This window comes from Neltuma alba, unplaced genomic scaffold, assembly GCF_004799145.2.
Source record: "Neltuma alba isolate B1F8T4 unplaced genomic scaffold, ASM479914v2 tig00012002_pilon, whole genome shotgun sequence".
Taxonomy (NCBI): Eukaryota; Viridiplantae; Streptophyta; class Magnoliopsida; order Fabales; family Fabaceae; genus Neltuma; species Neltuma alba.
The window spans coordinates 158,946-183,840 of NW_021636574.1; the positions used below are offsets into that span (position 1 = coordinate 158,946).

At 31.4% G+C, this 24,895-nt stretch overlaps 1 pseudogene; it reads left to right on the plus strand.

The window, feature by feature from the left end:
• The first annotated feature begins 1,566 nt into the window (after positions 1 to 1,566).
• LOC114720869 (probable aldo-keto reductase 2) overlaps positions 1,567 to 24,895 on the plus strand; it is a 33,687-nt pseudogene continuing 10,358 nt past the window's right edge.

Sequence of the window (24,895 nt, forward strand, 5' to 3'; positions counted from 1 at the left end):
AACTGTTAATACTAGTTTTTAAATGATAAAAGGTAAGATTGTTATGATTTTAAATTTTTAAAATAAATCTGCATCCCAAAAAACTTATCGACGCTCAATACTTTTAAGTGAAAACTTTTGAGATAAATTTGGATCTTAATCCAAATAGTTATATGCATGCATGTCTATAAACACACATGACATAAATCTATAATAAATTTAATTATGAAAATAATAACATCACGGTGTATATGAAATTTTCAATGAAATAACGCACTACAAAATTGTGCAAAAATATATTTGCTTATTCTTGAAAGGTTTAGTTTTTTTATTTTCTTTTTAGGGTCTTGTTTAAAATTTTTCTGCATTTTTCTCATGAGGTCCGAAGGTTTTCTTAAAATTATTTTGGTTCTCGATCTAATTTTAAGATTCGGCTTAATAGCAATTCTTTATTGATCCAATCTGACTCAACTATGAAAATGGTTTTTAAATCTATAAATCATTTCGTTAGCAAGTTTGATGGATGGTTGGTAGAAATGGAAAAAGATCAGATGATGCCAGGTTTTGGCCAAATGGGCCTAAGACTGCAATGGGAGTTTAAAGCCTGAGCTTAGGCCTAAGTTTGCATACAGGTTCCCCGCCCCTCTTTTAGGCTTAAGCTTGAGCCTTTGAAAGGCTTAGCAGGTTTAAAGCCTTTTTAATGATCTACTTACAATGTAAGCTTTTAAAAAAATCTCATATTTTAAACTTTAAAGGCTGTAAATAGGCTTTGAACCTATTGAAACTTACAAAAAAGCCTACATATTTTAATATATATTACTAAAATGAATTCTAAAAGTCTAATCACTCCAAGCCTGTAGGCTTTCAAGCCAAACTTTAAATTTAAAAGACTAATCTATTTACCTTAAAAGGCCTCTAAATAGGCTTTAAGTCTGGCCTATTTTCTAAACAAACCAGACCATATCAAGTCCCAATCAAGTTAGGTTGTGGGTCTGGCCTAACCTATTTTCATCTCAATGGTTGGACAATATGATCCTTTTAATTATTGATACTAGGTGCATGAGTGAATAAAGATAGCAACATTAAGAATTGGGAAAATTGCAGCCTTCTAAATTGGAGTTTCTTTACGTAAACATATAAAAAGAATTGAGTTTCTGACTTTCAGTTTTTCATTCAAACTGGTTTTAATAGATAGCACATACTACCTCCGGTCCTTAATATAAGACTTCATTTGACTTTTATTTTAGTTCTAATTATAAGACCCTAATCCACTTTGTCTCTCATATTTATAGATTTTTTTTCCTAAGATAGTCCTTCTAATAATAGTAATTCTACCCAATACACTTGATTAGTAAGGATATTTTAGGAAAGAAAACACCTATGTATTACAAATAACTAATTTAACTTATTTTCTTAATCTCTTCAAATTAATCAACTAGTTTTTATAATTAGAATTTTAATATTAGTACTTCCCCTATCAAATATTTAACACTGGTACTTCTCCTATTTTAAGGACCGGAGTTCCAATAGTTCAGGGTCACAAATCACACCAGTAAAAGCGGTAGAAGCTCATCCCTGTTCTGAGATATGGCGAAAGTGCGTCGAATCAAGCTCGGGTCACAAGGCTTCGATGTCTCGGCCTAGGGACTCGGGTGCAGGGACCTGTTTGCTCCGGGCAAACCCGAACCCGACATCATCTTTCTGGTCCACCATGGCCTCGAAAGCGATGTCACATTTCTCGACAACTCCGATTCTTGTGGCAATAACGCAAATGAAATTCTTCTCGGAAAGGTATGTGTGATTGATACGAACTTCTCAGTTCATTTGTTGCTTCTTCGCCTTTGTTCTCTCTAATTCTATGACGAACTGTGTGTGGATTTCTTCGGACGGACGTTGAAGGGAGATGTGAGGGAGAAAATCGAATTGGCCTCCAAATTCGGACTCATCTTTTCGGATGGCAAGGCTGATATCTGTGGTGATCCTGCGTACGTGAGAGCGGCTTGTGAGGCGAGCTTGAAGAGACTGGATGTTGGTCGCATTGATCTCTATTACCAGCATCGTGTTGATAATCGTGTGCCTATTGAAGTCACGGTCCGTCCTTTTCTTTGTCATCTTTCATATAATGATTTTGACCAAATTGTTGAGCATTCTGTGAGATTGCAGGAGCTTCAGAACAATGATTCTTGGTTCTGGCTTTCGAATGATTTATTGGTTATATAGAAGTATTGTTGACTCTCCGACTGTCTGTTGTTTTAATCTTGAGTGTAAATTTGATTAAACTTATGAGTTTACTCAAGTTTATCATTTTATGTTTCTAATTTATAAAATCATATCAACTTATGCTAAATTTTTGAATTCGGTTATTTTTATATATGAATTTTATAGAATTTTTTTTGTTTAATACGGTAAATTTTGAAAGTTAATGAATTTTATTTTAATTATTTGGATTCAAAATATATTTAAATAAAATTATTGTCAATTTTATATATTCTAGTTACTTAATTATATACTTTTAATGCCAATTTATTAATAGAAGTAAATTCTTACTAGTTTATGATTCCAGTTTACGATATTAAACTCGTGAGCTTGATAACTTTGTATGGAGTGCTAGAGATTCTGATATCATCTTTTTTCAGAAGACTTCCACCTTCTTGAACTGAAAAGATAGGAAGCATTATTTTAGTTGCATTGCATAAATTTTCCCATGAAAAATTGGTCAGAATTGGGAACATCTCTTTTACAATATGTAGCCTCAGTTCTTCTCTCGTGTTTGGGATATTTTAAATCTTTCTTCACGTAACTGAGTTCTGAAGGTGAGGAGGTGATATTTAATTTGGTTCAAGAAGTTTGTTTTTTGGGTGACATGGTACCAGAAGTTCTTTGTTTGCAAGAATTTAAGATGAATTTCTGAAGGGGAATAAAAGACCACTCAAGTTGTTAGACATATGCTGCATGATCTTATGGTTGTATCTTAGGGGTTGTTTTTTGAAAACAATTTTTTATTTTTAAAAACAACGAAGCAAAAAAACTTGTTTGATAATTTATTTTTACTTGATTGTTTGAAAAAACACAAAAATAGTAACATGTTTTTAAAAAACTAAAACAACTTTTACACGTTTTCTTGTTTTTATTTTTTGTTTTGAAAAATTAGAGAAATCTTCTTCTCTTCTCACTTACTACTCGCTACCTATCGCTACTCGTAACACCACATGTCAAAGAGTCATTTTTTATATATATTTTTCAAATGTGATTTTTTAAAAATTATTTTCCAAACAATTTTTTTTGTTTTTTGTTTCCAAAACTTGTTCTAAAAAACAATTTTATAAAAATTGTTTTGAGAATAAGAAAACAAAAAACAAAAAAAAAACAAGCCTTTAATCTTGATGGGAATGGAGTACTACCTTCGGTTGTAAATATAAGAGTTAGTTTATGATCTTAAATATAAGACCCTAATTCATTTTTTCCTTGCTTGGATATATGGGTAGAAAAGTTAGGACGAAAGAAAATGAGAGGGAAAAAAATGAAGAGAAGAGAAAACTCAAAAGAAAATATTATCACTCATCCTGTTTGGATGAGTGACAGAAAACAGGAAGGAAAGAAAATGTGAAATGTCATAATGACTAAAATACTTTTATTATAATCAATTGGTAAGAAAACTAAATAATTTAGAAAAAATTATTTATCTATTTAAAAAAATAAAAAGGAAATAATGTTCAACTTAAATAAAATAAATTATACATCATCTAATATTTTGATAAAATGATAAAAATCGAATGAAATTAAAGATTATAATAACATCAGAAATTGATATCATGAAAATGTCACTAATAATATGATTAAAATTAATCTTGATACTTATAGAATAAAACTAGAATTTGTCACCTATGCGATGCACGGGAAGCGTTACATTGCATATCATTATGCAACCTTTGTAAGTCATTTCCATATCAACCCAGTGACATTCCCATTACACCTAAGCTGCAAATTTTGAAGTGAAAAGTTCCATTTTCACCCATTCAAATGTGTGCCACACCGCACATTACTGAAAACATGATATCCACACTTTATGTATTGGAAAATACAATATGAATGAAAAGATGCTTGCATATTGCAATTGTATTATACATTCATGAACACTTCTTGATACACAACATTTCAGGTTGTGATTTGTGAGCTACTATCTGCATCACCAATGATTATATTTAAACCTTGCATGCTTTTGACTCTAAACATAGCAGCATATGATTGACCATGTATGAAAACTGGCTTGCATAAGTATAATCCAACATGTCGAAGAGATTGCCCTTGACTTTTGTTGATAGTCATATCAAATGATAACGCTATTGGGAACTGTCTTTGTTACATGCAAAATGGCCATCTATTTTTTGATGGGTTCATGTCCATCCTATGAATTAGAACCTTCTAGTTGGGATTAGTTCAATCTGATTGCCTTGATCACTATATTACCAAGCTTTATGAATGAAGGCGTGTGCCATTGCATAAACTGTAAGCTTGATCAATGTTCCTCAACAGCATGATCGGTACTCTAACTTTCAAGGTTAGTTTATGTGGAGGCAAATCTGAACATGTTATTGTGTTTAAGAATTCTATGGTGTAAAGGTTGTCAAAGGTATCACTTTCATCAGTAGTCTTACAAAATGAATCACAACTGTAGAACTCATATTCCTCGCCTGGCAATGACTTACACATGTGGTCATTGATGGTATTAACCATCTCTAGAGTAGGAGCAAGAATCGCTCTGTCATTGAAATAATCATTAGAATTCAAATTATCTAACAAAGCAGGATAGGTGGAAGAAACAATTATTTGGACAGGATTTCCTCCATAAGGCAAAAATAACTCTATTAGGATCTCAATATCTGCAACGCCATCTTGTGAGACATCTAACTTGCCATCCCCAACATCCAATAACCATTTAAACAAAAAAAAAGCCAATTTTTGTTGGTTAATATCTATGCGTGACGAAATCAACCGCATATTCTTGGTCAACTGGAAGATTGTGCATTGGTCCCATAAATGTGAAGAATTAATGTATGCATCAACAATACTTCCTCATGTGCCTTTAGGAATAACTGGTAGAATTTGGCGAAAGTCACCACCCATTAGAATACATTGCCCACCAAATGGTCTATCACATTATATGATGTCCTTAAGTGTCTTATCAAATAGAGCTGGGAATCAGAGCCGGCCCTTCAGGGCTGGCGGGCTTAAAAGGGCTGGCCCTCCAGGGTTGAAATTTTAAAAATACTCCAATTTGCTAGGCTCGGCCCTTAAGCTACAGGGCCAGGGCCAGCCCGTGGGCTTTTGACCCGTTTAAAAAAAATACTATTTTTTATATTTATCATTTTTTTTATAAAAATATAAAAATAAACCAATGAAATTATTAATAAAAGACATAAATATGAATAAAATTAAGTCACAAATATAAAATATCATCATATATAAATATTCATCAACATCTAAGAACATCTAAAACATTCATTAATAAGATAACAACATCTAAAAGTTTTATCTATAATGCAATTGTGCAATAAATAAACACTATCATTAATCTTTTTGAAACTTCATCATCACTATAATTAATTACTTTTCTTCATAAGTATGCTTTTCTTTCGTAACAAAAATATCAAGTTTTTCTTCTTTATAAGAATTTTATTTTTAAATTTTGCAATCTAACTATTATTTTACTTTAATGTGAGAAACATTGTTGTTAAAACTCATGAATTTCTAATTCAAATTATAGAATCACAAGTTATATAAGTATAAAAATATTCTATTATCAAATATATATAGTTTAAAAATATCAACGCATATAATATAAATCAAATCATTATTAAAGTCCAAATTAACCCATTTTTTAAAAATTTAATTGGATAAATTATTGTCTAAAAGTAAATTTAATTTTAAAATGATAATAATAACTAAATATTTGAAATATTATTAACAATGTAAAAAAATAATAATATTAATATTATATAAAAAATTTTAAAAGTAAAAAAAATTATAAAATGGTTTAAAAGGGCCGGCCCTTTTAAGCCCTCGGCCCTCCAGGGCTTATTTCTCATTTTAAGAGAAAAATATCAAGCCCGACCCTCATAATTTCAGAGCCTAAACGGGCTCGACTCGTTTTCCTGACTCTACTATCAAATGCCTCCATACAAAAACGCTGAAGCATGGGTGCTTCATCCTAAATGATTAATTTGGTAATTTTGAGCAAGTTCGCAAGGTTTGAGTTTTGTGTAATTGCACAAACAGAAGACTCATTGACTTGAATTGGGATTGCAAATCTAGAGTGGGCTATTCTACCTGATTGTAGCAAAGTTGCGGCAATACTACTCAATGCAACAGGAAGAACAATAACACCTTTGGCACGCAATGATGAAGTTAGGGCATTTTACAAGAATGTCTTCCCAGTTCTACCATAACCATATACAAAGAAGAAACCACCAAGACTCATTTGAATAGCAGATATGACTGTGTCATATATTTCTTTGTGCTCAGAATTAAGTGATGATACCAAATTAGTAGATATACCTTCCAAATTACTTCTGTCATAATTGAGCTCTTGCATAATAAGATGGTTGGTGACTTCAATGGGTTGTGAGTCATCAAGTGTCGGCATGGAAGGGTAGTCGGCTAAATTATTGCCATTCTAATGGAGGAAGTAATCAATCTCTTTAAGAGCAGCTTGTGACTTGTCATCGAGGGTAACTGTAACACCTACAATAGTAGCATATTCCATTAGAAATAGTAAAGATATTGATGGGGGATGATGTGAAATGTTAATTATAGTGTGATAATATGCGGAATGTAATTCACCAAAAAAAATATGCGTAATGTAATATAATGAATTAGTACGAAACTTACTTGAAGACGTTAGATCTTGGCAGGGAATATAAAGCATGTCATCTGAAAGGAGATCGGATGTCTACCTCCACATATAACTAGGATGTTCAATACTGCATGACAATAGCATACTGACAAATAGTTTCCATAAGGACAAACCAAATGCCTAAACAGAAGATTCCTTTATAGCTGAGATGTATTCATTGTCTTTGTCTAATAAACCATAGGCAAAACATGCTTCTTTGAACTTGTTGTAAATGACACCATCAACAATCTTTATTTCAGTGAGGGAAGATAGGCCCCTCAGTTTTGTTAGCAACACACATAAGTAGTACAATTCACCAGCAGAAAGGGGACACATGAGTCATCCGACCAACCACAAAACCTCTTGTCTTCCTTTTCCATTTCCTTTTGTTCTTTAGATAAACATAATAGTTAGGGAACTCAATGTAAGTCAATGTCCTAGCAAAACTATAAAGCTTGTTTGTTTTTATCCATGTAAGGAATTATGACTCACAAACTCTAGGCTTGTCCAACAACTCTGAAATATCATCAGAATTAGAATAGATGACATGTTGGTTTGGTAGATGAAAGCTTAACTTCTCAACATCAGGATTCCTATGGTGAATGTTGGAACTAAATATTCGCCATGATGCTTCACATGTAGAAATATATCTATAATTATAATATTGCTAGCTCTCATTGTTATTATTTGAGGAACTATCAAATATTGTTGCAACAACTATGTCACTACTTTTGCTGATGTATTTGAACAAATATTTTATTGCAATAGATTGGTTGCATTTCTCAATATTTATATGAGCATTGAACATATAGAGCAATGTTGGATTATAAGGGACCACATACCGATTGTCCAACAAAGTACCCTTTACTTTAATAGATCTACCATCATCTCAGCTTCTATAAGTTGGGTAACCATCCTCATCTATGGTTGTTTGTTGATTGAACTTCGTGGGAAAGTACTTAGTGCATTTTTTGTCCTTCATGCATAGAGACCTTGGATTGCTAGGACCACATGGACCATAGAGCATGTACTTCTTCACTAACTCATAAAAATCTGGTGATGACTCCTTATCTGGAATCTTTGTAGAGATGGCCTTATCAATTTCACTTGCATCCTTGATTTTATCTTCACGTGGCAAGAAGAGAAGTATATGAGCAAATGGGAGGCCTCTTTTCTAGAACTCAATAGTACATACCTCTATACACAACACAAATTATATGGTTATTGTCGAGATGATAATGTTGATATAATATGGAAAATATTTTATGTGAAAATAGTAGAAAGAAATTTATGGAAATCTTAGTTTGAAGTTATTACACCTTACTTCTAGAACAACTTAGAGTTCTATTGGAACTATTTTAGACCACATTGGATGGCTTTTGGGCTCAAAAATCTCATTTATGACGTTGAGGACACTACTTTTCGGATTTTTACTGTTTATTTAGTAAAAATCCAGTTTAAATTATAACTTAATAAAAAAAATCGAAATGGAGTGGTTCAAAATTCTATAGAAAGCTCTTTAAATGCTCTTTCAAGAAAAAATAATTTTGTGAACCAATTCCATTTGAAAAAGTGTCAGGTTTTTGTGAAAATTACCTCTGTCCTTTTGGTAAAAACTCTCTTTTCATATTCTGGACCTTAACTTTGAAAAATTATTAAAAATTGTATAGTTAGCTATTTTTAACGTGTTTTCTATTGATTTGAAACTCATGATGTGAACTTTAAGAAAACCAAATTTTGTGAAGAAGTTCATTTAGGAACTTAACAAAAACATGGCTCAAAATTGGCGTCCTGCTTAGGGTTACAGCATCAAGCATATATACTTGTACATAACCAAACATCATTGTTTCCTCATAGTTCATCACCATTTTTATCCTTGGATTTGTAGTCTCCTTTTGATGATTCAGCCCCTAAAATGTTAGGTTACATATGGGGGATGAGCTTTTAATGAAATCCTAGTAGCAAGATCAATCAACCAAAACATTAACATTCATCATTATAAAGCATTTCAACATTAGCTATCATAGGAGAACTAATCTTCTTATAAATAGACAGCCTCAACATGCAAGGCCATGGCAACAAATACAAGGAGCAACCATAATCCAATCATCATAGTTCAACCATACAATAGCAAACATTCATGCCATACATAACAATGCAAAGTTAAAATTAGTGGCTAATTAGATCCCACTACTTTAATCCAATGCTCTTTGATTCTTTGACCTTCTTTCTCTTCTCCACAATTAACAAACCCTAATCATGATAAATCAAAAAAAGGACAACAAGATTACCAATCATTGTACATAAAAATTAATAACATAGCTGAAGTAAGTCCTAAACCCCCTTAAAGCTTCCATCTTTGTTCTTAGAATTTTTAGAGTTTGTTTTCTTAACCCTAAAAATTCTTTCTTGATTCATTCCTACATGGTTTTTCATTTAGATTCCAAATATCTACTTGGATTTAAGAAAGTAAATCTCCTTCCTCAAGATTCAGTTTGGCCTAACATTAGGGCTTGGTTCTCAAAAATCAAATCTTTGATTTTAATGCTTCCAATACTTGTTCTTTAGGTTTATCCTATATCATTTTTCATTTTGAACACAATGGAAGCATCAAAATTTTAAAAATCTCATCCTAGGTTATAGCTTTCATCTTGGCCAAATAGTCCCTCTTGAAAACCAACCAGGAAATCTTTCAAAAACAACACCAAATCACTTGAAACTACCATGATTTAAAGTGTTCTAGTTAGTTTGAGCAACGAAATTTCCCTCCCTTCTCTATATTCATTTCGGCCAACACCTAGGGAAAGGATAAACAAAATTTTCCAACCATCAAAATCAAGAGAATCAACTACTAACCTTAACTCCAAGCTTACTTAATCCAAGATGGTTGTTTTCTCCTTGGTTGCACTTCAAGATCACTCTTTTCCTTTTCTTCTTCCTCTTGGCTGAAACTCAAATATGATTTTAGGGAAGGAAGAGCTTAATTTAATGTTTAAAATATCTCAACTACCAACATTAATAGATGCCAAGTGTCAAATGCCTACTCCTTCTTGAAATCTCTCTCTTAATTAAATAAATCTAAATGTAATTAGTTTCTAAAGTCAAAATCCTCTCCTCTTAAGGCTTGATACCTGGAATTAATCTCTAATAGGGGCTTGACAAGTGGCAACTTATAGGCCAAGTAAAGTGTAATACTGTAATTTATATTTTATTGGTGCACTTTTATTTCGGGTTTAATTTTTTTTGTATAATTATAGTACTTTGGCCTCTGTAATTATTTTCTATCAGATCCATAATTTATTCTTCTCTTTTTTCTCTTCCCAAGATGCCCTCTTTGTCTCCAAATCAATTTCTCAATAATTAAATAAAAAGAAAAACTAATTTCCTCCTCTTAAGTGATTTTTCCACTTTTCATAGGAATTAAGAAAAATCCTGGATATTTGAGGGTCTTTTTTTAATCTCATAATCTCTTATAATTCCTTGGAACATCATAGAAATTTTCTTGGGATTTTATTCTCCTTCCAAATATTTATTTGGAATTTTCCAAATAAAAGGCCTTAAATTAGGCTAAATCAACCTTGAATTCCTTTGTAATTTTTCTAAGGACAATTTGGTCATAAAAAAATTATATAACCTCATAATTCTCAAGGAACATTGTTCTTATTTTTTCTTAATTTTTTTAGGCTTGGAAATATTTTTTCGTAATTATTCTTGACCAATTTTCTTTAATTAGTCAAATTTTTCATAATTAACTTGGAAAATCATAATAAATATTTTCCACTAAAATTCTTCTATTTCTCCTTATCCTTTTTGGCCCATAAATGTTTAGGAATATCCTTATTCCTAAATACCAAATTACGGGACGTGACAGAAGCTATACCTGCATGAACTTGACCAAATATTTTCCTTTCCTTTAATGTCATCATGAAACACTTCAACTTCATCTTGAAGACTCTAGTCAAAATATTTGGACGATCTGAAGGCTTAAGGTATGTTGTTTATAAAATCATGCAATCTCTGGCCAAGTCAGATTGCACGTGAATGTTAAAAAGAAATCTGGGTACACAAATGATCTACATAATGCCATAGTATCTTGGTAATTATTGATCATATATCTAGCACCACCAATGAATGATGAAGGAAGAATAATCTGCTTACCAATGGAGGTAGCATTAGTTTCACCTTTAAGAACAATATCTGCTAACCCTTAGTATAGATCAACACGAAGTTCTTTCTGGTGAGTTCTAACCCATAGCAACCATTAGGACTCAATCATTGTATAACCATCAATGATGAATTGTTGCAACAATCAGCAACCATGCAAAATAGTGGATGACTCATTTGTTCTTGTCATTAATCAGTAACTAAAGAACTCATGTAAGTTGAGGCATTTTTTAATGATCATGGAATCCAATGTTTCTTCCCCATGGTCAATGTCATCCTTATAGCCATCCTCACCAAATAGAAAAAGAATTGGATATTGCAATGGTAAATAAGAAGTAGGCAACTCATTAATCCGTTGAGGACTACCAGAATGTTCACATACAATAATATCCCTAACATTGAATGACATATCTATATCACCAACAACCAAAGCAACTACTTCTGATGCAGTATGCAAATTATAAACATGACCATCTGTTTGTCTCATGCTTAACAGGAAAAGTTTAAGATTTGTGCACTTAAGGTTACTAAGCATAGCAGATGCACATAGATATTGTTGAACAAATTGGTTAACTTCATCAAGCTCCTGCTTTATGTCACTTACTATGATTGGATCTATGACACTGTCCTTCTGATGTTTGTTGAGCATGTACCATAAAACAAATGTTAGGGGATCAAGCTAAATTGGATAATATCTACATAATTAACAATTATAATTGACAAACCTGACTGCAGTAATCCTATTCGAGACTTCATTTTTTGTGTCATATATGTATAATTGTGAGAATATAGGGCGGCTACCATCTGGAGGTAATAGACTACCAGTATTATGATAATTTATGTCGGACATGATAAATGAGTACGGCCCACCACCATTGTTTTTGGAGGGGTTAATTTTTCCGTCTATTGATGTGAATGAGAACATATTATTATATTGTCTAATATTATGGTAGAAATTCTTTGATTCAGGTGATTGCTTATTAAAGAATAATTGTGCCAATGCTGGAGGCAATGGCTTCATAAAAGGAAGGACTACTTTTCCTTTTAGACAGCATAAGGAGAAAGTATCTACATGATTTTGGGTTCCGTCCTTCTTTACTCTTTTGTTGAACCAAAAGTTAGCCTCACAAAACTCACAGACATGGATAAGATCACCTTCATCGATGTATGCTATAAGAATGAGAAATATTGACGTATAAGTTTTACAATTCAAAATGTCGAATGGTTGACTATAATGGCCCAAAAATTCATAACATTTAACTTATTAGGATATCATAAGGGGATTGAAAATTACCTTCCATAGTTAGATGTATTGTGCATGGATGGGGAGGTAAATTATTATCATTCAATGCATCAGTATGGGATGCTGTATGAATTTTAATGACCAATGTCTTCAATCTCATGATTAACAGATAATTTTGGACAAAATTAATTGGAAAATATATAACCTTGTTCACTTAAGTCCAATTCATGTACATCATTTGATTCATTGTCATTGATTCCAAAGTCACACTCAAGGTTCCTATAATTGACAACTAATGAAGTAAAATTAAGAGAAAGTGGTTTACATTAATTAATGAATGGCATGACAATACTATATGGACATTCAAATAATAATATGGTATATGTAAAAGAAAATAGTGTAAATAGGATCAACAAACACAGTACAATAGTATTACACATCCTATATGATTACAGTGTGATTCAATAGAATGGACTTACATAATTAGCCCAATTAACATTATATTATATTACAGTAGCAATCATATAAATGGGCCAAATAGCCTAATCTGCCCAATTTAACAATAACGTGTATTCTAATCTTTCCCTTTTTAATGGCATAAAGACTATACAGTTATTGATCAATTAGAGTGATAGAATTTTTATATTAGTTCAATACCATATAATTAGATGAAAATAATATGATCTGACTTCATATTGTACAGTACCTGGTTGGACGTAAGAAGAATTTTAGCATTTGAGGTTCTTGCTATTGAGCTCAATGGTGGACCAACTATGGAAAAATAAATACAGAATATACTAAATGCTAAAAATATAGGTAAGAAATATGAAAACTTGTCAATGCATTCAAGTAAACATTATTATAAAGAATCTAATGCCTATTACATTGGTGGGTGAATTTATAAATATGGAGTTTTAACTTAATTTTTTCTTTATCGACATGAACGTATATTGTAAGAAAACAAATTGGAGTTATTTAAAAAGTCCAATCCAATATTACCTGGAAACACGGGTGTCACATTAGAATGGATATGCTAGCCGTCCTAGTCAATGGTAGGGAAAATGTTATTGGACACCATCAAAGGTTGTCTTGAAACTTGTCCTGAAAAAATGGTTTATGTAACAAACAAAAGTTAATGGTATATATCATCTACCCTTATTAAGAAATAATCATGGCAATATGATGCTGTGCAAATAAAGTTGGTAGTGATAGAACCTGACTAATTTATAGTAGCATATTATAGACCTGAATAGGCTTTTTTTTTGTGATCTCCTTCTTCGCCTCCATGGAATGGTATTGATATTCTCTAACCGTTGCATTCTTGCACTCTTGCGTTTGAATGGCAGTGAATATTGCAAAAAAGTTTCTTTTGCTCATGGTAAATATATAGAACAAATTAGATATCTATATATTAAGATATGAAATTATAGCAAATAATGGGGATAAATGTGTTAAACATATGGTAAAACACTACATTAACAGGAATAGAACCAATAATATACCTCCTTCAAATGTGTGGGTTAAATCATCGACCAAGTTAGTCAAATTGCCTAGAGGAGCAGACCTTGGACATGCGTTTTAGCGAATTTCTCTATCAAGCCGGCTAATTACCATATCAGGTTGTGTATTGTTAGTGGTTACATAGAGCGGAATGTTTGGAGTGACAAAACCAAGGATGAACTCTGTAAAAGTTCAATATATCAACATTTGTAAGTCAAATAGAATGAGGATATGATTATAAAGACTTATCATATATAGTATTCATTATGAATGTAATGATATACCATTGCTACTATCGATAGAGGTATATCATATTACTGTATCTGTACTCTAAAAATTTGAGTCCTCCTTTGAAGCACTTCAAATGACTTTGTTGGAATGCATGTTTCCCTTACAAATTGCTTTGAGAGGGGAAGTATGCTACCTCATATCACTTGAGGGCTTCACAATGGATGTTACAAATGGTTGGGTAAAATGGTTTGAAGTGTTTATACTTACCTACACAAACTCTGTAAAGTCATTTTAACTTGTAATTATATATACATCATTGATAGAGACACGATCACTTTACACATATACACACCTCATTGATAAAGACTATGATAGTTCTTTACTCGACTTTATGCTTCTCCTATGGCTTTTTCTTCTTATGTATTGAAAATTTATATTATTTGTTAGTTCATAAAAAGGACCAAGCTATCTGCCAATAATCAATGGATACTTTTTTCAAGATTGGTGGAGTCATCATTTTTTGTGTTAACACTCAATCCTGATAAGAATATTTTTTAAATAATTACATCATATGGCTTGTGTTAGAGCATGACACGTATGAGCAAAAAGGTTATTTGTAGAGAAAGAATAACTAACTTCACGTAAAGTTTAAGAATTGGTGTTGAAATTTTATATTAATATTAAAATGTGATGGAAAAAAACATGGTGATAAGTAAACTAATATATGTTAGATTTTTCACATAGTATCATAAAAGCCATGGTAGTGAAAGTGTATAAATGATAGCCCAAAAAAAAAAGATATGTTATCTATTTATAAAAATATAGCAAAATATTTGGTTTAAAACTCATCCCTTAATGTGGCAAAGTATTTGTAAATGATGAAACAATTACATGCTATGTAGTCAACATTGTATCATCTAAGTAATGATAATAAAAGAGTTGCTTATTTACTATGAAGGTAATTATAAATATCTAGATGTATATATTTACATAAAAAAATATTCATTGCTTCCTTCAGAAGGCACAAGGCTGTTAAGTAATGAGGAAAAAATAGAAAATAAACCTCGTATGTGTTGTTGACCATAAATAACTATGCTTAAGCTTCCTAAGACTGTTAAGTAATTAGGAAAAAAAAATAAGTTTTTCTTTCTTTAAATTAAGAAAAACTTGCCTTGGGTCTATAAATATGTCTTATACTTGAAAGTGAGAAATACGGTTGACAATTCAAATGAATTCTTATTAAAAAGAAATTTCACCAATTATTACTATTTAACTATTGATTTTTCAGAAAGCATAGTGCAATTTAAAAAATTAAAAAATATTAACATATATATCACTAATATTACACGTATATTGTTCAAATAATTTATGTATATATATACCCATACTCAAAAAATCAAATAAAATTAAAACTAATTTTAAGAAGTCATATCACTGAAAGAAATGATAATAAAAATTGTTTTTATTGTTCAAATAATTTATGTATGTATATACCCATACTCAAAAAATCAAATAAAATTAAAACTAATTTTAAGAAGTCATATCACTGAAAGAAATGATAATAAAAATTGTTTTATTGTTCAAATAATTTATGTATGTATATACCCATACTCAAAAAATCAAATAAAATTAAAACTAATTTTAAGAAGTCATATCACTGAAAGAAATGATAATAAAAATTGTTTTTCTAGAATAAAATTTAGTATAAATATAAACAGTTAAGTGTTTACAAGCTCAGTAAATGAAGGTAAGTATCAATATGTATATGTATATATTTACAAAAAAAAATATTGATTGCTTCCTTCAGAAGTCACAAGACTATTAAGTAATGTGGGAAAAAAATAGAAAATAAACCTCGTATGTGTTGTTGACCACAAATAACTATACTTAACCTGCTTAAGACTATTAAGTAATCAAGGGAAAATATAAGTTTTTCTTTCTTTAAATTAAGAAAAGCTTGCCTCGGGTCTATAAATATATCTTATATTTGAAAGTGGGAAATACGGTGGACAATTCAAATGAAATCTTATTAAAAAGAAACCAATTATTACTATTTGACTACTTATTTTCAAAAAGCAGTAGTCCAATTTAAAAAATTACAAAATGTTTAACATATATATCACTAATATTACACATATACTGTTCAAATAATTTATGTATATCTATAACCATACTCAAAAGAACAAATAAAATTAAAACTAATTTATAAGAAGCCACATCACTAAAAAAAATGATGGTAAAAATTATTTTGCTAAATGTACGGAAAAGCAGTTGAATACATTACATAAGTTAATGAACTAAAATGAAAATTATTACAAATCAGTTAACAAAAGTCCACATGTATATTGCTTATCATATTTTCCTTCTAACCCTTATGATAAAATTAATATATTGTGAATCTAGCTACCAAGTTTAATGGGCAAAACTTACATAGTATAATGAAGGGGAAAGGAACACTACATACTTATAATCGGTGATTAATGGAACATTTGCTCATAACATGCACTTCATACCAAATATTCGTACCACTCAAATGGATCACATAATTAATAAGAAACAATTGATCAGTTTATAATAAATAGTTTGATAAATAACAATTATCGTATGCAAGTCCTTAAATAATCCATTGGTATTTTTCTTTGAATATTTGGAGTTTATTTTTGTCTTCATCTTTTCTGGGGCTAAGTATGATTCTTAATTTAATCCTAGTTTGCATATATTTAAGATTAGTTGGCGCTACTTCACTTTTACATAATTAATTTGAAAATTATAGGATGGATATAATTTATCGTATCCTAAAATAATCTCATGATATTTAAACTAATAGCAAAAATATTGTATTTTAAAAATTATAGGGTTAAGGTGCAATTTTAACAAAAAAGTTTACCATAAGGAGCACTGGACACCATAAAGTTTATTTGGGTGCAAAAATATACATGAAGTTGTCAAAAGGGAGCATCTGGCACCATGCCGTTAACGTCCGTCAGTTTACCGTTAGAGGGGCCCAGAAAGTCAGTTTTAAGGTGCATTTTTAACAACAAAGTTTACATCAAGGGACATTAGGCACCATGAAATTTATTTTGGTGTAAAAATATAAATGAACTTTGTAAAAGGAAAAAAAATAACAAAATTCTTCAACTTCCACAAACATCCATTAATTTTATTCTTTTTGGTCTCACCAAATGCTATATTTTCTCTCTATAAATTTCCACTTCCAAGCCGATCCATCTTTCTCTCATCATAGTCAACACACACTCACACACTCTTTGTCATGTCGTTTTCTGAGCCTCCAAGCCTTTTATATGTATTTAAGCAAAACACATCTTTCCCTTCTAGGATATGAGGTTCATTACTTGCACCCGAGTACTACCTCCAGTCCTTAATATAAGATACAATGGACTAATTTCAGGAGATTAAAATAAATAAATAAATTACTTTAAATATTATATTATTTATTTATTTGACACAATAGCATATAGTACATGATCTCTCTAAAATATTTATATGCATCATAAATTATATATTAGTTTACAAGCCAAAAAAAATTAATTTGGAGAAAAAACAATAAATATAATATTTTAAAGTAATTTATTTATTTATTTTTAATCTCCTCAAATTAGTCCATTGCATCCTATATTAAGGACTGGAGGTAGTACTTGGATGCAAGCAATAAACCTCATATCCTAGAAGGGAAAGATGTGTTTTGCTTAAATACATATAAAAGGCTTGGAGGCTCAGAAAACGACATGACAAAGAGTGTGTGGGTGTGTGTTGACTATGATGAGAGAAAGATGGATTGGCTTGGAAGTGAAAATTTATAGAGAGAAAATATAGCATTTGGTGGGACCGAAAAGAATAAAATTAATGGATGTTTGTGGAAGTTGAAGAATTTTGTTTTTTTTTTTTCCTTTTACAAAGTTCATTTATATTTTTACACCAAAGTAAATTTCATAGTGCCTAATGCCCCTTGATGCAAACTTTGTTGTTAAAAATGCACCTTAAAACTGACTTTCTGGGCCCCTCTAATGGTAAACTGATGGACGTTAACGGCATGGTGCCAGATGCTCCCTTTTGACAACTTCATGTATATTTTTGCACCTAAATAAACTTTATGGTGCCCAGTGCTCCTTACGGTAAACTTTTTTATTAAAATTGCACCTTAACCCAAAATTATAATATTGGGTTTTCTACTGACTAAAAAGGTTTTCTAATCTATTAGCACTACACTCATATTTCATATTATTTTGAGATGTGTGTGATTTGATCTTAGAAATAAAGGATGTGATAGACATCAAGATAGGAAATTTTGAGATGCGTGTGATGAAAATCATTGGTGAATTGCATAAGTGGTAATAAATACACAATAATTAAATAGAGAACAAACTTAACATTAATTGAAGATAGAGTTTAAATGAACACGAGGTCCTACAAACTAGAAGTCCTATGCACTAGATAAACATGATAGGAAATTAAAGTTGGAAGGATTAAAATAAGACAACTAAAACATGCAATAAACAACTCTAGTCCTAGGATCCGTGGAATTGAAACTTAGCATGTGAATAACATGCTCAACGGATGCCCACGAATATATTCTGACACTACTTCTCTTGCTTTATGATTTTTAGGCACTTCTCTTTAGGAGTGTTCGATAGAGAAAGATGTGATGAGGCTTGAGGATCATCTTTTGTAACAACTCTCTTATTGTTAGTTCTTCTTTTCCCTTTAATAGGAGTTAGACAAGAGTGAGAAGAAAGATCACATATGGTCAACTCTTGCAGTACTTTGCTAACCCTCAAATAGTTCTACAATTAGCTCAATATCATGATAAACCTAGGAACCATCATGAACTTCTTCTGTCTCTCCCCTTGGTTCTGTCAATTCATATGGGACTATGTGTGAGAACACTTAAAGTAGACAGCTATCATTACACAAAACTAATGAGCATCTTAGAACATGTGTCTTTTACCTCATTGGTAACTTTATCAAATTGCTCAGTAAGATCTTCACAAAAAGTGAATTGGCTAACACTAATGCTTGATGAGCGGTGCTTCTTATTGTATTCATTTAGTTTTAGTTTCATTAGCAACTTCACCCACAGGTTTGTCTAAGGCATTAGGGAAGTCATAGTGATGGGTTGCCTATAATAATACATACTCAAGCATATCAAAAGGAAGACAAACTATACAAAGCCCAATGATAAATGAAATAACTGAGTACAATACCTGTGGTAGAGAATGACACATTTCAATTGTATTCTTCTCAAGCAATTGAATAGCTTGCTTATCCAAGAATATGACAGATGCATTACCTGTGGTGTCCTTAACAATGTAGTGGATCCTAAGCCTAAAAAAAGGTAGTGGCATTTAACAACCTCGAAGCTCCCATTATAGTAAGAATTATGTTATGAGTAGTAGGTCATACTTAGGTTCACCTAAATCTGGGGTCTTCTTACAGCTTGGGCAGATCATAATTACATTCTTTTTCCTTGGCTTGGATGAGCACTTAGAACAACCCTCATACATCTAGCCGTACCTTGTATCTACCTTCTGAACCTCACAACTTATGACAAAGTTCACACCCTATGATCAATTAATAAAAAAGTTATATATAAAACAAACCTATATTTACTAATGATGATAAGCATGAATGAGAAGAAATATAACATATGATTGTTTGTTCGTGAATCTATGAAATGTTGATCCTCAAGTGACTGTGCAAAGATGAGCTTGCACCTTGACTAACTGAGTACATGTGGACAATGATGGTGAATTCCAGTCCTTCACGCTTCATTAATAATTAATCATTGCCAAATTAAAGATAAGATATCAGATATTTATGGGACTTAATAGGTACATATGAACTGAACCATATCGGTCTAACTACATGGATCAAAATATTGATGCCTACCTTTGAATGAAGTCTGTGACCTCCTTTATAGTAGGATTAAATAATACCCTTGTGGCATTAAATGAACTGCAGACTGTTGGGCCACCTGCGATAACATCATAACATGATAATTATCATGATATAATTTAACATACAATATTGGTTTGCGGTTATTACAAAGACACAAATATAGTAAGTAAGATATCTAACTGTCCTCTGAGAAAACAATCCTAGCAAGGTTGAATAATGCCACAACAGGAGTATTAGTGTTTTGTAAATGGGCCACATAAGTTTTAGATGCACATCGATCACATAGAACACACTTGACATCATTTTCCCTTCATTGAATGATGGGAATATTAGTTAAGTATATCAATGACAGTACGGATATGGAAATAGTTTAGCATGATGCACTCAGCATTAGTTAATAACATCTGAAGCTTAGTCTTTGATTGGTCATCACGGTGAAACTCCTCAATTGGGCCCATAGACTTAACGAAGGCAAGCATGTCTGGATATTACAGCATGGTAGTAAGATAGTTAACTTACAAATTCATAGAGCATTTAATGTAGATGTGTTAATAATTTAAACATGTTTACTAATAAAATGGTCCACGTGGTGCTTAGTATTGGCCGCAAGAATCTCAATAAATGGGAAAAACTGGTAGCTGTAGCTAGGCATTGGAACAATATGATTTGTGATGTACGTACGAGGGGTGATAGTTATCTTACATGGGTGGTTGATAGCCCTATATTGATTGACATTAGGGAACATAACAAAATTAGCAAGGAAGTATGTTTTCCCTTCATAGATAGTGTTTTTGATTCTGTCATGTATACTCTTATTGAGCACAGTGACTTGTATCCTTGTACCTGACCATCAAAATGAATAACTGTTGAGCTTAAGATGAAAGAAAATTAAGATTACTAAACTAAAGGAAGAAGACAAAGTGGCAACCTCCTCATCAAATAGGAGAAAGGAGATATAAACACATCTCCATCAAATTGTGATTGAGAACTCTTCTGGTAAACATTCCATTTTCGGAAGGCTTTGGCAATAATGCTCTAGTGATTAGTCCTATCGTTTAAGTCCCTTATGAGAATCAAACGAACCATATTTGAGATTGCCAAGAAACATATAAACTTGTTAAACTAACCATTACTAATTGGTAAAAAAAGCACCAATATGCTTCAGTGATGAATGGAGAGCAACAACAGGGTAAAAAAAAAGAATGGTACAAACACATGTTTAACAGAATGATATGATGAAAAATAAATGGCATTGGTTCGTTATTGACATGATAAAGCAACCATAACTATTATAAAAGTAAGCATAACATGTAATAAATATAATGTAATAATAACCTTTATCAATTATTCATTGTTCACCAATTCACCAATGCACTATTTACTAATTTGATAATGCAATGAAACTGCACATGAAGAAAATACCTATAGAGATTCTAGAACAAATATAAAAGGATGTTGGAGAATAGTAGATGTGGAGTCCCTTATATTACAAGGGATAGGTAGTAACAAGCGGGAAGAATTTGAATTTAGTTAACACAATTAGTGCCTTAAGTCATTGGATGGCTGTAGAGAGGTAAATTAGCCTACCCATAAATAGAGGATGATAAGAACAACAGTAAAATGAGGTTACACAAGTGCATGCTTACAAAATACAAACATATCTGGGAGTGTCCTTAGTAAGCACGACTTCTATGCATACATGGGAAGGTTATATTATAGAAGAATGAAAATGAATAAGACACGTTATAAATGATTTGTCATTGTCTAGAATGATTGACCAAAGTTTAGAATACCAATTCCTGTGTAGTTATTAAAACATTGTCAAATTTGCTGACCTCATGACAAAAGACTACTTTAATATTACATGGAAATGTAGTAACCACTAAATATGGGCAGGCTAGAGGTAGACGTGTTTCTGCAAGTCAAAAATCGTCCCATGCAAAAAATGTATACAACATGATCCTACTAATCTACTTATAAACCTGACATTTACTTTTCAATCTTATATGAGAATGGCATAAGTATGAGTGTTTGGTGTAGCAATAGATGGTCAATGCTAGACAAGTCTGTTTGAGAATAAGACTTAATTGAGAACTTTGGGCAATGGAAATAAACCTCTACTGGGTTAAACCTTCCTGTATGATGAGGTACATATTTAATATTGAATGAGACAACACAAGATCCTAATAAATGGTTAGGATGACCTATAATAACATATTTGGTTTTAATGCTAACCAAAATAGAAAAGCATATTGATGTGGAGCAGAAGATATGATCTGCCTGACTTATTCAGTAGGTAGGCAACATGTGAATCTCAAATTTAGTATGAACAAAAGAAGCCTTTACACCTTGTCAGGATAATCTTAGTTGAGAACTGATCGATATGGGTAATTTCTAATGTTGTACATATGGACAATCACGACAACCTATATTTATTTTAATTATTGTTATCTAGTATTCACCAATACGTGGTCCATGATAACACAAAAGCTATTTTTTTTAATCATTAATACTGCGTGCATGAAATATGAATGGGTGGATGGTAGAGTTATAGTCGGATCAATTTATTGGGCAAATATTATTAACTTGATTGCCTTTTCAACCGAATATCAAAATAAATGGCAAGTATGTGGATAAAAGTAAGTAGTGAGAAAAATCAAGTATTAACAATAAAATGAATATATGGACTCCATATACATTGTGTCAGCTAAGAGTAGACTACGATAAGTAAAATAGTTATGTTCCACAAATGCAATAGAAAAGTAACCATTTGACTACCCACCCCCAATATTTAATATTTAATAGGCAAAATTAGACGGTAAACCTATTTGGATAATAAGAGGTTCAGTGGTCATCGCAAGGTCAATGTCCATTGCTAGGAGATATAAGCAAGCATTAGATACACATTAATTAGTTATCTATAATTTTATACACAAGTATATGCTATACATATCCATCACCTTTAACTCTAAGCCTCATCCAGATATCATTTCTTCTTAATTGGTGCTGACATGTGAATATTTGATCTGAATGACCAAGAATCACAGCTACAATCCATTATGAGTAGGTAGGAAACATAACTATCATATTACTAAAAAAAGATATAAATTGAAAGTATATTTGAAAGTGTGCTAAGGATAAACTAAATAGTTCAAGTGGTTAATGACATATGCATTCTATTATCCAAGGGACAAAGTACATATCATGATATTGAAGTTAAATAAAAATAGAACTATTAAGTAATAAAAAAAATTAGATCGGAGAATGTGTGCAATAGTAACTTGAAAAGATAAAATAAAGAGTAGTAGAAGTAAAAGATAGATCATGCTATAACCCAAGGTACAAATTGCATAGCGTGATATTTTAATTAAAAAAAATAGAACTATTAATTTCACAAATGTCAGTTTCATTTATTAATTACATGTATATACATGGAGTACTTCAAATATGATCCCTAGTAAATGCAGAAATATTGTTAGCCCAATACATAATTCATGAAGACTTTGTTTATTTTTAATTAATGGCTCCATCCATAAATACGGATTGAAAGTATATTGGAAAGTGTGTCCAATAATAACTTAAATGGATAAACTAAATAGTTGAACAGTTAATGACAAATGCATTTTATTACCCAAAGTACAAAATGTGTCTCATGATATTGAAGTTAGATAAAAATGGGACTATTAAGCAATAAAGAACATTGGAGAATATGTACAATAGTAACTTGAAGAGATAAAATATAGAATAGTAGAGGTAAAAAGACAAATCATGCTATTACCCAAGGTACAATTTGCATACCATGATATTTTAGTTAAATAAAAATGGAACTATTAATTTCATGAATATAAGTTTCATTTCCTGAAGCCATGTATATATGTAGAGTACTTCAAATATGATCCCTTTGTAAATACAAAAATATTGTTTGCCAGCTATATGATTCATGAAAACTCTACTTATTTTTAATTAATGGCTCCATCCTACTTATTTTTAATTAATGGCTCCATCCACAAATACACATGAAATAAGTCATGTTTCAGAAATATATGAATTAGTGACATTTTCACTTATCTTAATGTAAACAGTTTTTCATAATGTTTTCATTTCCAACTTACATATAATTTTTTAGAGCGCTATAATAATTTTTTCCCTAAATTTAAGTATTTAACACACTATAATTATCTTGGATATTGAAACTCTAAGGCCACTGGATCTAATGGCATCCACCTTTTTTAAATTAACATAATAAATTCAAACATGTATTGCAAGTATATTTAAGTGACCCAAACATATGTATATTCTTCAACATCCACGTGTTCTTCTTACATAATGATGATCTTTTTGTTATGCTAGTTTTATCAACCAAAAGTTGGTCTACAGGCTTACTTTCAGAAAGAGAAGCCAACCTCCACCATATTGATAATAAATGGAACCATTTTTTCTCCAAGGTGATTAACTGATTTTGTCAAAATACAATAAACGTCCATGTCAGAGATTTATTCAAAATCCAATGCATGTGTAATATATGTACTATATCATCCCATTACCTCCGCTTCGAACAGCATTAGACACAATAATAACACTTCCTTAACCTAACTAAAAGCATCCATCCCCCAAATTAGGAAGATGAGTTTCAACGATTTCATAGATTTTGAGTTCTTCGGCTCGCTAAGTCATTGGAGAGGGATTGGAGTCGCCCATCTTTGCATAACTTGTGGTCCATTAGTTGTCCTATACACTAAAGATCAATCAACTTCAAAAAGAGTAGTATACACCAATGCCATTAGCTAGGTCAGAGTGGGATCAACTGAATGGTATGAGCAGAGATATGGAGTTGCAAAGTCCATTTATGGACTAATGAGGAATGAAGGTTTGTGTTGTCCCATGTGAGAACATGCAGATATATACTCTTTTGGGTGCAATGATTTCTACAGAAACCTCATATCTTCTTTTAAACCATTCATTCAAGTTAA